The sequence below is a fragment of the Taeniopygia guttata genome, chromosome 30 (genome assembly GCF_048771995.1).
Source record: "Taeniopygia guttata chromosome 30, bTaeGut7.mat, whole genome shotgun sequence".
Classification (NCBI taxonomy): domain Eukaryota; kingdom Metazoa; phylum Chordata; class Aves; order Passeriformes; family Estrildidae; genus Taeniopygia; species Taeniopygia guttata.
This window is the reverse complement of record NC_133055.1, coordinates 7,673,603-7,686,106: the sequence shown is the minus strand read 5'-3', so window position 1 is coordinate 7,686,106 and position 12,504 is coordinate 7,673,603. Positions and strand designations below refer to the sequence as shown.

Here is a 12,504-nt window from a genome sequence, read left to right as displayed (position 1 = left end):
ATAAACCAGATATTCTAAGGGCAGCCTTCAGAGATCTCTCGTCTCCACCCACCCAAAGCGTCCTGGAGTCCAGCGTCCTCACAGTATGGACTGGGATCAACTTGGGTCTGGGATCAAATATAGTCTGGGATAAAATAGGGACTGGGATCAAATATGGACAGGGATCAAATATAGTCTGGGATAAAAGATGGACAGGGATCAAATATGGACTGGGATCAAATACGGACTGGGATCAAAGAGGGACTGGGATAAACGAGAGATTGGGATCAAATATGGACTGGGATCAACTAGAGATTGGGATCCTACAGATTGAGATCCTAGAGACTGGGATAAACTGGACTGGGATCAAATAGGATCTGGGATCAACTAGAGATAGGGATCAAATATGGAACTGGGATCAAATACTGTTGTGTTGCGGTCCCCTTTCACCGCGACACCCCGAGCGCGGGCGTGCTGGGCGGCGGGGGGAGAGAACGGGCGGCCGGTCCCCCTGTAAATGCTCTGCAGTCCCAGTTATCGGCGCGGGGACAGATGGAGGCGGCACGGGACTTGGGGTGAACAGGTTCGGTTTATTTTGCGTGCCCCAAGACGCCTTGGGGAGGGCGAGCAGATGTTTTATACAAGAACTTACGGGGAGGGGTATAGGAACAGCAACCAATAGGGGAATAACAGGGGAGGAGTTTGGGGTAGGACTAACATACTAAACAGTCTGTGAAAGGGGGCAGGGAAAGAAGCGGGGGGAGGGGAGATTCACATCTTGGAGAGAAGGGGGTTAGGAGTGAGATGAGGGAGGGGGTGTGTACAGACACTGAAAGAATAAAGAACACACAGTCCCACATCTCCCTCTTTTTCTTTTTACAAAAGAAAGGAGAATTCTGACGTTTAAACAAATTAATACTGCATATAAACAATATAAACTTCATATGTAAAATACAACAAAATCATATAGTAACATTACAAATTATTAAACAGAAATAAATTGAAAAACATCAGAAAAGTACAAATTAATTATAATTAAAATAAAACAAATTAATATACAAAGCGTATAAAATTGACATAAACAAATTCTGAATTCGGGGTACAACATTCAGCAGAATACACAGCTTGATCTGATTCGAAACTTGGGCTGTCGCGACGCTGGAGATGTATAGCAGAGTTGAAGCAGCGAGCGGCGACATGGCTTGTCTAATTTTATTCTTTATTTCCGGAGTGGGCATAATACCGTGGGTATAAACTAAATAGGATGATCTTTCTTTCTATAAAATATAACCCAACAAGTAGATTATTAAATAAAAGGGAACATTGGGTAGGGTGCATTAAGGAATGGGATAGGGGAATCAGACAATCACTTGATTAGTGACTGTCATGATTGATAAGGGGAATCGGTAAGGGGTGGACCAGGGTGCCGCCATCTCAGGGGGAAGACAAAATGGCGGGTTTCCGGTCCAGGGTTTCCGCCCCACCCTCCCTCAAAGGAGACCCCCCCACCCGAGAAGGGGAGTGATCTTCTAAGAAGGGGGGTCCCCTGATGGGAGGTCCTCGACAGCGATCCGTCCCACCAGAGGAAGGGCCAGAAGAAGGATTAGGGAATATCCAACCCCGCCTCCCCCCCACAGGGACTAGCCTCGCGGCAATTTTGATTGTCGGGGCCCTTGGGGAGAGGGTAGGGCTGGCGGGAAACCAGGGGTGGAAAAGAAGGATCATGGCGGGAAAACAGGTTCCAAGTGGCGTGGCCAGCGCCATCTTGTAAGGGGGTGCCGGGTGCACTGCACCCCCCCTCAGAGGCGGCGCGGCCAACACCATCCCCAAGGGAAGGCAGCAGTACCCGGCAGGGCACCTGGGGCGGCTTGGCCACAGCCATCCCCAAGGGAAGATAGGGAAAAGTTTAGGAAAATCCGAGGGCAAGGGGGTCTGGGGAGCTTCACCGAAGCAAAAGGGGAATTTACAGGAGAGGAGCCCGATGCAGCTGGATGTTGACACAATGCGTGGGTGTACAGGGCTTCTTTTACCAACTCTCCTATAGTTAACATGCCGCCTTTCAAACATTTGTCCCGTTTGTGTCTTTTCTACCCCCTCCGTCCAGCCCAGATTGGGGAGGAAAGGATAGAGAAGATGACTTTTCGAGGGGAAGAAAAAGCAATCAAATATGGGTCCCCATAAAAGACTAGGTGAGGGGTGCCTGGGACCTCCCCCCGCCAGAAACTAAAAACCCACTCGCCCGCCGGGCGCATGCAAGAATACAGCTCCCGTCTGAGCACGAGCGAGGGTTAAAACACAAAAAGAAAAAATGGGAAACCCAGCCACCTGGCGGGATGGACCCCACCCCGTTTTAGCCCCCCTTACCCTCTAGGGCCCGGGTGGAGATGGCTTGATTCTTCTCCTCGACTTGGTGGAAAAGTCGCGCCGAACTGGGGATGTTCCTTCTCGGTTTGGCTCTTCCAGAGGCTTAGGTGTTCCCGGGACTTGCAGGCAAGTCCAGCCGATCTCGGCTGCACCCAAAACTCGTCCCTGAAGCCTTGGGCTGGGCCACTATCGGCCTCTGGTGGTTTCGTTCCGGTGCTGTCCCCTGACGAGCCGTTCTCCTGGCTCCCTTGAGCCGCTGCCAAACCGCCCTCTTTGTCCTGGGGTAGGTCTACCCGCCCTTCAAAGCCCCTGCAGCACGTCTGCCCCAGTGCAGGACGTCTGATCTCGGCGGGGGTGGGGTAGAGCGCGCGGAGGCAAGAACAAAGAAGCGTCCTGGAGCCGAATTCTTTTCGCTCGGCTCTCGGCTCCTCTTAGCGTCCGGCAAAGCTTCTATGACCTCAGATGTTCCTCTTCCCTCCTTCTTCTTCCGTGAGGCAGGCGCCCCCACGAATTTGCCCATTTGTTTTACAAGACGGAGGAGGGAACCATCCTCTTGCTCCCATTTGTTGCGTTGCGGTCCCCTTTCACTGCGACACCACCGAGCGCAGGCGTGCTGGGCGGCGGGGGGAGAGAACGGGCAGCCGGTCCCCCTGTAAATGCTCTGCAGTCCCAGTTATGGGCGAGGGGACAGATGGAGGCAGCACGGGACTTGGGGCGAACAGGTTCGGTTTATTTCGCGTGCCCCAAGACGCCTTGTGGGGGGCGAGCAGATGTTTTATACAAGAACTTATGGGGAGGGGTATAGGAACAGCAACCAATAGGGGAATAACAGGGGAGGAGTTTGGGGTAGGACTAACATACTAAACAGTCTGTGAAAGGGGGCAGGGAAAGAAGCGGGGGGAGGGGAGATTCACATCTTGGAGAGAAGGGGGTTAGGAGTGAGATGGGGGCGGGGTGTGTACAGACACTGAAAGAATAAAGAACACACTCCCGCACCCTGGGTTTGAATTTTTGGGTCGATTTGTGGCGATTTTTGGTTTCCATTGATAAAAATCTATCCGGGGGCAGGCCCAAGGCTCATTTAGGGTGGGGCTTCAGGAGGGGGCGGGGCCAGAACCCAGAGCTGGGAACTGGGAGGGGCAGGGCCTGAGGGGGTGGGGCACTCAGTGGGCGTGTTCAGCAGCAAGGGGCGGGGCCAAAACACAGGGCGGGGTCTAAAGAGGGCGTGGTCAGTGTCTGGGGGTTCATCCTGCCGTTCCCACCCCCCCAAATTCCCCAGGACCCTCCCTCACCGCCCCGCCCCCACCCTTGGGACACACTTCAAAATCTCCCCAACCCCTCCCTCCTCGGCCCCCCCGAGCTGTTTTCACCTGGCAACCCCCAAATCATTGGGAATTCTCACCTGGGACCCACTAAAGCTCCCCTGCAGCCCTCCAAAATCTCCTCAGGACCCCACAAACCTCACCTGGAACCCCCCAAATTCTCACCTGAGACTCCCAAACTTCTCCTAGGACCCTGAGACCTCACCTGGGCAGCTGGGAAACCCCAAATTCTTGGGAATTCTCACCTGGGACCCCCCAACCTTCACCTGGGACCCCAAAACCTCACCTGGGACCCCCCCAAAACCTCACCTGGGACCCCCCCAAACCTCACCTGGGACCCCCCAAACCCTCACCTGGGACCCCCCAAAGCTCACCTGGGACCCCCCCAAAATCTCCTCAGAATCCCCCAAAAGCGGCCAAAGGTGGGGCGGGGCCGGGGCGATGACGTCACCTCTTCCTGTTTCCCCTCTCCGGCCGCGCCGCGTTCCTGCGTGTCCCCAACTGTCCCCGGCTGTGTCCCCTCCCTGGAGTGTCCCCAGCGGCCATGGAGCCCCGCGAGGTGCGACAATCCCGGCGGGGGGGTGGGCGGGGACAGGGGGAACACGGGGGTGGGGAACACAGGGGACCGAGGGTGGCAGGAGGGGACAGGGGGGGAATGTGGGGGATAGGGGGTGACAAAAGGGACAGAGGGGACAGCAGAGCCCTCCAGGGAGGGGACAAACGGGACCACAAGAGGGCACAGGGGCCACGGTAGGAGGCCACAACTGCCACCAGGCCCCTGACACCTCTCCTGTCCCCTCCCCAGCTGTCCCCCCACCAGGTGCTGGAGGCGATGGTGGCCGTGGTGGCCACACTGGGCGAGCTGGTGGCCACCCTGAGAGAACTGATGGCCACCGTGGCCAGGCCGCACAGGGACGTGCTGCTGGCCGTGTCCCCAGAGTTCCTTCGTGTGGCTGTGGGGACCTTGATCTTTCACCTCCAGGACGCCCTGCGCCACTACCGTGTCCCCTCCCTGCGCCACCGCCCTGTCCCCTCCCTGGGGCACCGCCCTGTCCCCTCCCTGGGCTGGACCCTGGCCAACCTCGGGGACACCCCAGGGACCACCTGGGCCTGTGTGAGAGCCCTGGCCAGCGACAGGCGTGTGCTGGACAGGCTCATGGACAGCTGGGCCCGGCTGGCCAAGGCGGCCACCGAGCTCCGCGACGCCTGCAGGGATGTGGCCACCAGGAGGGGACAGCGGCTGGAGCTGTACCTGGGGCTGCTGGGGGACTTGGTGGCCGCGTGTGACGAAGCCACCGCCTTCCCCCGGGAGCTGCAGCGCCGGCTCAGGGACATCGAGGCTGCCCTGGAGGGGACAACGGAGGCGTCCCATGATTTCCGTGAGGCCTTGGTGGCCACAGCAGCCGAGGCTGAGCAGCTGTGGGAGGCCAGTGCCCTCCTGGCCACGCGTCACCTGCTGGGGACACTTGGGGACATCAACACCCTCTTCTTCTGTCCCTCTCCTGGCCACGGTGGCTGTGCAGTGGCCAAGTGGTGCCAAAGAGCCATGGAGGTAATCCCGAGGCTGCTGTGCACAGAGCAACATCACCACTGGGCCGTCATCAGGCCGGTGTCACCGTGGCAGAGACTCGGGGACATTCTGAGGGCACTTTGGGAGCACTTGGGGACACTTTGGGAAGGTGTGTGGCGACGCTGGTGGGGGCGGGGGGTGAACGAGCCTCCCCTCAGTGCCCTGCAGGAGACCCGGCTGTGATTTGGAGGCCGGGGGGGTCCCCAGGCAGCCCCCACTGCTGAGCACTGACCCTTCCCCAGGGGGCGCCGGGACCCCCAAAAACCGCACCCGCACCCATTTCAGTGCCCCCGAACCCCCCTCGAGCACTGACCCCCCCTCACCGGGCACTGGGACGAGTGGAGACCCCCTCTCGGTTTTCTGGGGGTTGAGATGACCCCGAGATTGTGAAAAGTCCTTTTCTCCCAGCCCACGTGGGCAGAGAAGGAGTCGAGATGCGGAGCTTTGCTTCTCAGGGCCGTTTATTTTCCCTTTTCTCTAACAGCTTTGTCCACTCTGCTGAGCTCTGTCTAGCAGGTCGGTCTGTGGCAGTCTCCCTGCCCTCAGGGCGCTGTTTGCCTTCTACACTAAAAACTACCTGTACTGTGTTTACAGTAACGTGCCAATATCTATCATTTATGTTGGACAGTGTGTCTCTACCTTCGACCAACAGAAAAGTGTCACCATCACAGCAAGACATGGAGGGCAAAAAGAAGGAGAAGAAGGTCAGGACACACCCAGATCCCTCCACCTTGTCCCATTGAACCCCGTATTTTAAAATGTTAAAATTCTACTTTTCCACCCTGTGTTAATTCACCTACCACGCTACTCAAACCCTTTTGCCTTGTAATTCCCCATACAAAGTTGGCAATTTTCTCCAGGGGCTAAAACCAAAGCCACCGGTCATGCCAAGGTCTCCGAGGCCCCTGCCAGGGTCTCGAGCCATCCAGGGCAGCCAGAGGGATGTCCTGGATTCTGACACCCCTGTCATGGTTTGACACGGGAAGAGAATTTTTTTTTTAGAAAGAAGAAGTTCATCCAGTCAGGGGTCAGGTTTAGATACTGACACTTGGGGTGACCAATTGAAAGTAGACACGCCTCTGAGAACACAGAGGGGTTAAAAGCAGAATTCCCAGGAAGACTCGTCCTTCTTTGGTTCCGGTCACCGCATGATACGGACCTCCCCCCCCAGCCCGGGCTGGGTGGGGGAGGGGAGCCATGCGGCCTGCACAGGTAGGCCAGGAGGTAAAGGATCGGAACCGGCAAAGTCAGCTCTTGCAGATGGAACGGTGAAAAAATCTGGGATGTCTCCGTTCCCCCCCCCCAGAGTCTCTCTCTCTCCCAAGAGAGAAAAAGAGACGGCGGTGGTTTTATCAGCAGTTCGCCGCAGGGAAGGAGAAGAGCGGGGGGGCCGCAAGGTGCCCAGCTGGGCTGTGGGAGCTGGAGCCTGGGCAGCGAGCCATCCTTGGGAGTTAGGACTTTTAACCCTTCCTGAGAAATGAAGGCTTTATGAAATATTACTCCTCCTGAATTTGAAGAAAAGAGAGACAGCTTGAAACCTCAGATGTTTAGAGAAGAAGGTTAGGGGCAGATGATAGAGTGGCTTTTTGGCTGGACTCTGCTTGTTTACCATAGACTGAACCACTCTTTCTTTCAAGAGAGACTGCATTTTAGGGAAATGCATTGGTGAGCCAAGAGACCTTCTGCAGCAACTACCAGTTTTGGAGTGGACAGAGAGAGAGCTGAGGAGGGTGTGAGGATGCCCTCCATCTTCAGGAAGAAGAGAAGGCGATCTCTGTCTTTTGGACCCTCGGCCCCAGGGGAAAATGGGGGGGACTCTAGTCCCGAATTGTGATACTGGACTGTTGTTCCTGGTGGTCCTTGGCAAAGCATCCTTAAAGGGGCCCTATAAGCAGTCTCTGTCCATGCCCGGTGGTGAGAGCACTGTGACATGGAGAGGAGAATGTCACACTGGCCCGGTGTGTCTGGGCGGTGCCACGTGTGACATTGGAAACACAAAAGGTGGCAATTGTGTTTCCTGGGGGTCTATGGTTGCAAGGGGGACTCCTCTCTTCCCCAATGGACTCAGTATTGATTATATTGAAGGGTGAAAACTTGATTAAAGATCCAAATGAGTCTCGCTGGGGTTTGGTAGAGTTAGGTGGAGGAAGGAGAAATGTTTGAGAAGGTTTTCATTTCGAATTTTGTGTGGTTTTTTTTTTTCCTTTCTTTTCCTTTTATAGTAGTAGTAGTAGTAGTGTAATAAAGCTTTTTCCTTTGTTATTAAGTTTAGCCTGCTTTGCTCTGTCCTTGATCACATTTCACAGCATTTGATTAGTAAGTTGTATTTTCATGAGGCGCTGGCATTGTGCCAGTGTCAAACCATGACACACCCCCCAATTACCAAGCAGTGGGAGCCCCCCGGGCACTGCCCCCCCCTCACCAAGCACCGGGATAGGGACCGGACCCCCTCAAACCCTGGGAACCCCACAAGCACCGGGACCCCCCAGGCAGCGCCACCCCCGTGCACCGGGACAGGGACCGGGGTCCCCTCATGCACCGACCCCCCCGAGCACTGGGCCCGGACCCCCTTTGTGCCCCCATCCATGACGGAGGTTCCATCCCCTCCGCTTTGACCCCCCCCAGTGCCGCAGGACCCCCAGGAACAGTGCAGGGACTGTGGAGGACCCCAAGGGCTGGGGGGGCACGGGGGGTTAACCAGCACTAGGGGAGTCCCTTAGGGTTTGGTCCTTCCCCCCCCACCGTTATCTCCCAAGGCCCCCTATTATCATCAGGGTCCCCCCCAATTTACTGGGACCCCCCCCATTAACTGCTTCCCCCCTTCCCTGTGCGCCAGGACACCCCACTCACCCCCCATCCCCCATCCATGGGAACCCCCCCAAATCACAGCAGCACAAGGAGAAGAAGCCAACACCTTCCCCACACCCAGCATGGATCACCAGGACCACGGATTAGCAGGGTTCTGCCTCACAGGGGTCACTGGGGATCATCCAGCCCGGATCCTCCCATGGGGGATGGAGCTGCAGGAGCACAACAAGCTCTTCCCTCACTCTCTTCCCTCACTCCAAGCCCTTCCCTCACTCTCTTCCCTCACTCCAAGCTCTTCCCTCACTCGGGGCACTCACAGGGCTTCCCTTAGTGGTGCCTCCGTTGGTGCTGGTTCAAGTGAGAGCTCTGTGAGAAGCTCTTCCCACACTTCCCACACTCGTAGGGCCTCTCCCCGGTGTGGATGCGCCGGTGCCTGTTGAGGTGGGAGTTTAGCTTGAAGCCCTTCCCGCAGTCGGGGCAGCGGAAGGGCCTCTCCTCTGTGTGAATCCGCCCATGTCTGAGGACACTGGAGCTGGTCCGAAACCTCTTCCCACACTGGGGACACTCGTAGGGCCTCTCCCCTGTGTGGATGCGCTGGTGTGTTCTCAGGGCTGAGCTCTGCCCAAAACTCTTCCCACATTCTAAACATTCGTAAGGCCCTTCCCCGGTGTGGATCACCTGGTGCACCATCAGGCCACCCCTCTTTCTGAAGCTCTTTCCACACTCTCCACACTCGTAGGGCCTCTCCCCGGTGTGGATGCGCCGGTGCATGGTGAGGTTGGAGTTGCGGTTGAAGCCCTCCCCGCAGTCGGGGCAGCGGAAGGGCCTCTCCTCTGTATGAATCCGCTCATGTCTGAGGAGATGGAAGCTGGTCTGAAACCTCTTCCCACACTTGGGACACTCGTAGGGCCTCTCCCCAGTGTGGATCCTCTGGTGCCGGATCAGATGGGATCTCCAGCTGAAACCCTTCCCACATTCCAAGCACTTGTGGGGCTTCTCCCTGCCATGAGGCTTCTCCACCAGCTTCGAGCTCCGGCTGGATCTCCGCCCGCCTTCCTGGCTCAGGGGGGCTCTTTCCTCCCCGCAGCTCCCTGGGCTGGGTTTGCAGCTCCTCCTCCTGCAGCATCTCCGGGGCTTTTCCTCCTCCTCCATCCAGACACGCCCAGGGAATGAAAAATCCTGGTTTGGGGAAATAAACAAGAGGAGAGCACCTTGGACTAGACGTTCCTCCTTGCTCCAGTTTATCTCAGGAAGTCATTGGGAATCTTGTGTCTGTAAGAACCTCCAAAACACCAAGATTCAGCCCAAAAATCCCACAAACTTCAAGATACAGATCAAAAACTCCCCAAACATCACAAGTCAGCAAAAACCTCCTCCAAAACATAAAGATTCAGCTGCCACATAAAACCAAAGCAACAACATTTAGCCCAAGAAAGCTCAGAAACACCAAGATTCACCCTGGGAAAATAGTGGAACCCCCTCCACAGTCACCTGCTGCATGTGGGGGGAGCAACGCTCCTGGGGCTGGGGGGCGGATGCAGATACAGGGAGGGGTGGAACCTACTGCTGCTTCCTCTTTCTGCTCCTTCTCCTCCTCCTGTGTCTCTGCTCTTCCTCACACTCCTCTTCCTCCTGCTATTCCTCCTTCCCCTGTGCAATCCCACCTTCTCCTGCCACCTGCATTGTTTGACCATTTTGTTCCTCAAGCCTGCTTCTCCTTCCCTTCTCCTCCTGTCCCCAGGCCCAGCACCCACTGCCGGCTCCCTCTTCCCCCCAGACCCACAGCATCCCAGCCGAGGGGCAGGGATGGAGCTGGGGCAGGTCGGGCTGGGGCAGCGCTGGGCTCTCGGCCGCTCCCGCCCGCACTCGGTCCCCACTGCAGCCGCTCCCGCCAGGACAGCGCGGGGGGGCCCGGCCTTGGCGCTGCCCCACTCCCACCTCCCCAAATTCCCCTCGCGGGGGCGATGGGGCCGAGGGGAGGAGTCCAGTTCAAGCTCTGATAACCAAAAGAGCCTCGCAATGGATGAGCAGTGCTCGGTTATTACAGTGTGGAACTTGTTCAGTGGCACAGGAGGATTCAGAACTGAGGACAGGGGAAGGGTTTAACCCAGCCTCCTGTTTGAACAGCCCCCAGAGGGGCTGGGAAGAAACCCAGCACTGCATTCAAGTGACACAGCTCCAGACCCAGCCTGGGGGAGATTCAGGAGACATTGCCTGGCCTGAGGCAGAAAATGTCTTTGTGGATGGCTCTTCAAGGGCAGCAGAAGGGAAAAGAGTTCCAAGACACGCTGTTATTGAGGAAAGGGAATCAGACAAAGCCCAGGTTACCCCCCATGGTCAGCTCAACCGGCACAGCTGTGTGTGCTTGTAAGAGCCGGGCACTGACATGCCCTGAGCAGGAAGGCTTCAATATCTTCTGGTGACACCATCTCACCTAACAGGGGAGAAAAGCAATTCTGATTGCTCAGCAGCCACTGGATCACTTATTAAGGTATTTCTAAAAGACATTACTCCAATAAAAGGCACTGTGGAAGCAACAGACTCAGACAGCAGAACTCATTTTACAGGAAAGATCCTCCAGGGGGTTATGGCAGCTTTAGGAATACAATGGGACCTCCAGAACCCCTGGCACCCCCAGAGCTCAGGCTGGGTACAAAAAATGAAAGGGGAAAGAAAGAAACACCTTTGGAAGCTGGGGATAGAAACCAAGATGCCATGGGTACGGCTTTTGCCATTGGCTTGGGCAAGAAGAAGAGCCAGACCCAGGGCAGATATTCAATCATTTCCGCTTGCAATTGATCTTGGGAATTCCTTACCCTGGGAATTCTCCACCTAGTGCAGGGTGGAGATAAGGGATGCACATTTAAAGCAGTCTGTGGCCAGAATCCTGTCTCTGGTGCAATCTCTCCCCCAGGAAGCTGGGCTGGCACAGAGCCTGCCTTGGCACTTTGCTGTTGCCAACATCCCAGCAGGACATCGGCTCCTGCCTAAGGAGTGCAGAGCAGCACCACTGGTGGCCAAGTGGCGTGGCCCGTGCCAAGTGGCCCCGAGGCCAGAAACAGCCGCCAGCACAGCTGAGCACGGGGGGACCCCTCAGCCTCGGCTCCAGGTCTCTGCAGCCCCGGAGATTTGCACTTCCCGCCTGCAGCAGGAGGATGGGAGGCCCCCACTGAGCTGCACTGAAGGCAGCGCAGCAGCAGCCAGGGCTCCACAGCGGGGCAAGGCCCTGGGGCTGCCCACACATCCTCTGCTGAAATCCTCGGCCTGGCCACCCTCCTTTGGCAGCTCCAGCACCGGGGACAGCCCTTGCTGCCACTGCTGCAGCTTCAGCACTCTCTGGGCCTGCCCTGCCACAGCTGCTGGGCAAGAGCACGGCACAATTCCACTCTGGCTCCCACTTACACTCACACACTGCCCTGCCTGCCATGGCATTGATGGAAAATACACCAGCTCATAGACTTTAACATTGTTAACCTTTCATTTCTCTACTCAGGCTTGCTTTGCCTTGGCCCTGGGGAAAGAAATGTTAAAGGTTTTGTTAAGGGATGTTACACCGCTCAATGGAGATGTGTTTAACATCTCAACACACTGGGAAGGGCCCAAAAGATACCCACAAAGATAATGCCCAGCAGCAAAACATCAACCCCAGCAGCAAACAGCAACCAACACCTACCCCAGACACTGCCAGGGCTGCAGACACCTGGTCTGCAAAAGGCTGAGAAGGAAATCCAGCACTTCCCACCTCACTAACAGAAGAAGCAAAGAAATCCGAGTCCAATAGGAAACCAAATACTAAAACCTGCACAACTTGAAACTATGGAACATTAAACCAACCGATTTAGACTGGATCAGACTGCATCGAGTTAGGGAAAAATCGAGTAAAACCCACGTGTCATGGAACGATTTTCTCTGCACACCCGGGCTATGTGGGGATGGAATGATTTCTGTTGCACATCCTGGCCAGAATCAAGGAATGCCTTGACTCTAAAAGTAAACATATTGGTGGAGTTTTCCTTTTTCCTGCAGTTTCAACGCAAAGTTTAGAGCATTAGAGTATTTTTTTGTATTATTCCTACTTCTATATTGCCGGTTAGGTTTCAGTTAGGGATGTGAGAATGAGGTTTTACTTCGAGGAGAAGTAGAAAAAACTGAATCGCCTTGAAATTTTATTGTGGTTTTTTTTGTGTTGCTCTAAGAGATAGAAAAATTTTGGCCTGGGTTTTTCGACATTCCCCTTTAGGCCGCATTTTGCAAAACTAGAAGAGAATTAAAGGTGACCCTTTAACTCACAAACCATAAATAGAAGATTTGAAGGGAAAAATAAAAAAAAGCAGCAGGATGTGCTGGTGGAGGGGGGGGCAGCTGTGAAGCTGCTAAAGGCTGCTCTGGAAGAGAAGCTGCATTCCAGGCACCCAGGAGGAGCTTCAGAAATGCAAATTAACACTGCTGGGGCAGAGTGGG

The 12,504-nt window shown here is 55.7% G+C and overlaps 1 long non-coding RNA gene and 1 pseudogene across 1 annotated transcript; both read right to left on the bottom strand.

Annotated features, from left to right (window-relative positions):
- LOC100230077 (uncharacterized) overlaps window positions 1-12,504 on the bottom strand; it is a 674,623-nt pseudogene that overhangs the window by 275,164 nt on the left and 386,955 nt on the right.
- On the bottom strand, window positions 832-3,332 carry LOC140680925 (uncharacterized). The gene is made up of 2 exons (XR_012052266.1): window positions 2,344-3,332; window positions 832-1,256 (listed from the first exon to the last, which is right to left on the bottom strand). It is a non-coding gene; the product is annotated as an uncharacterized lncRNA (long non-coding RNA).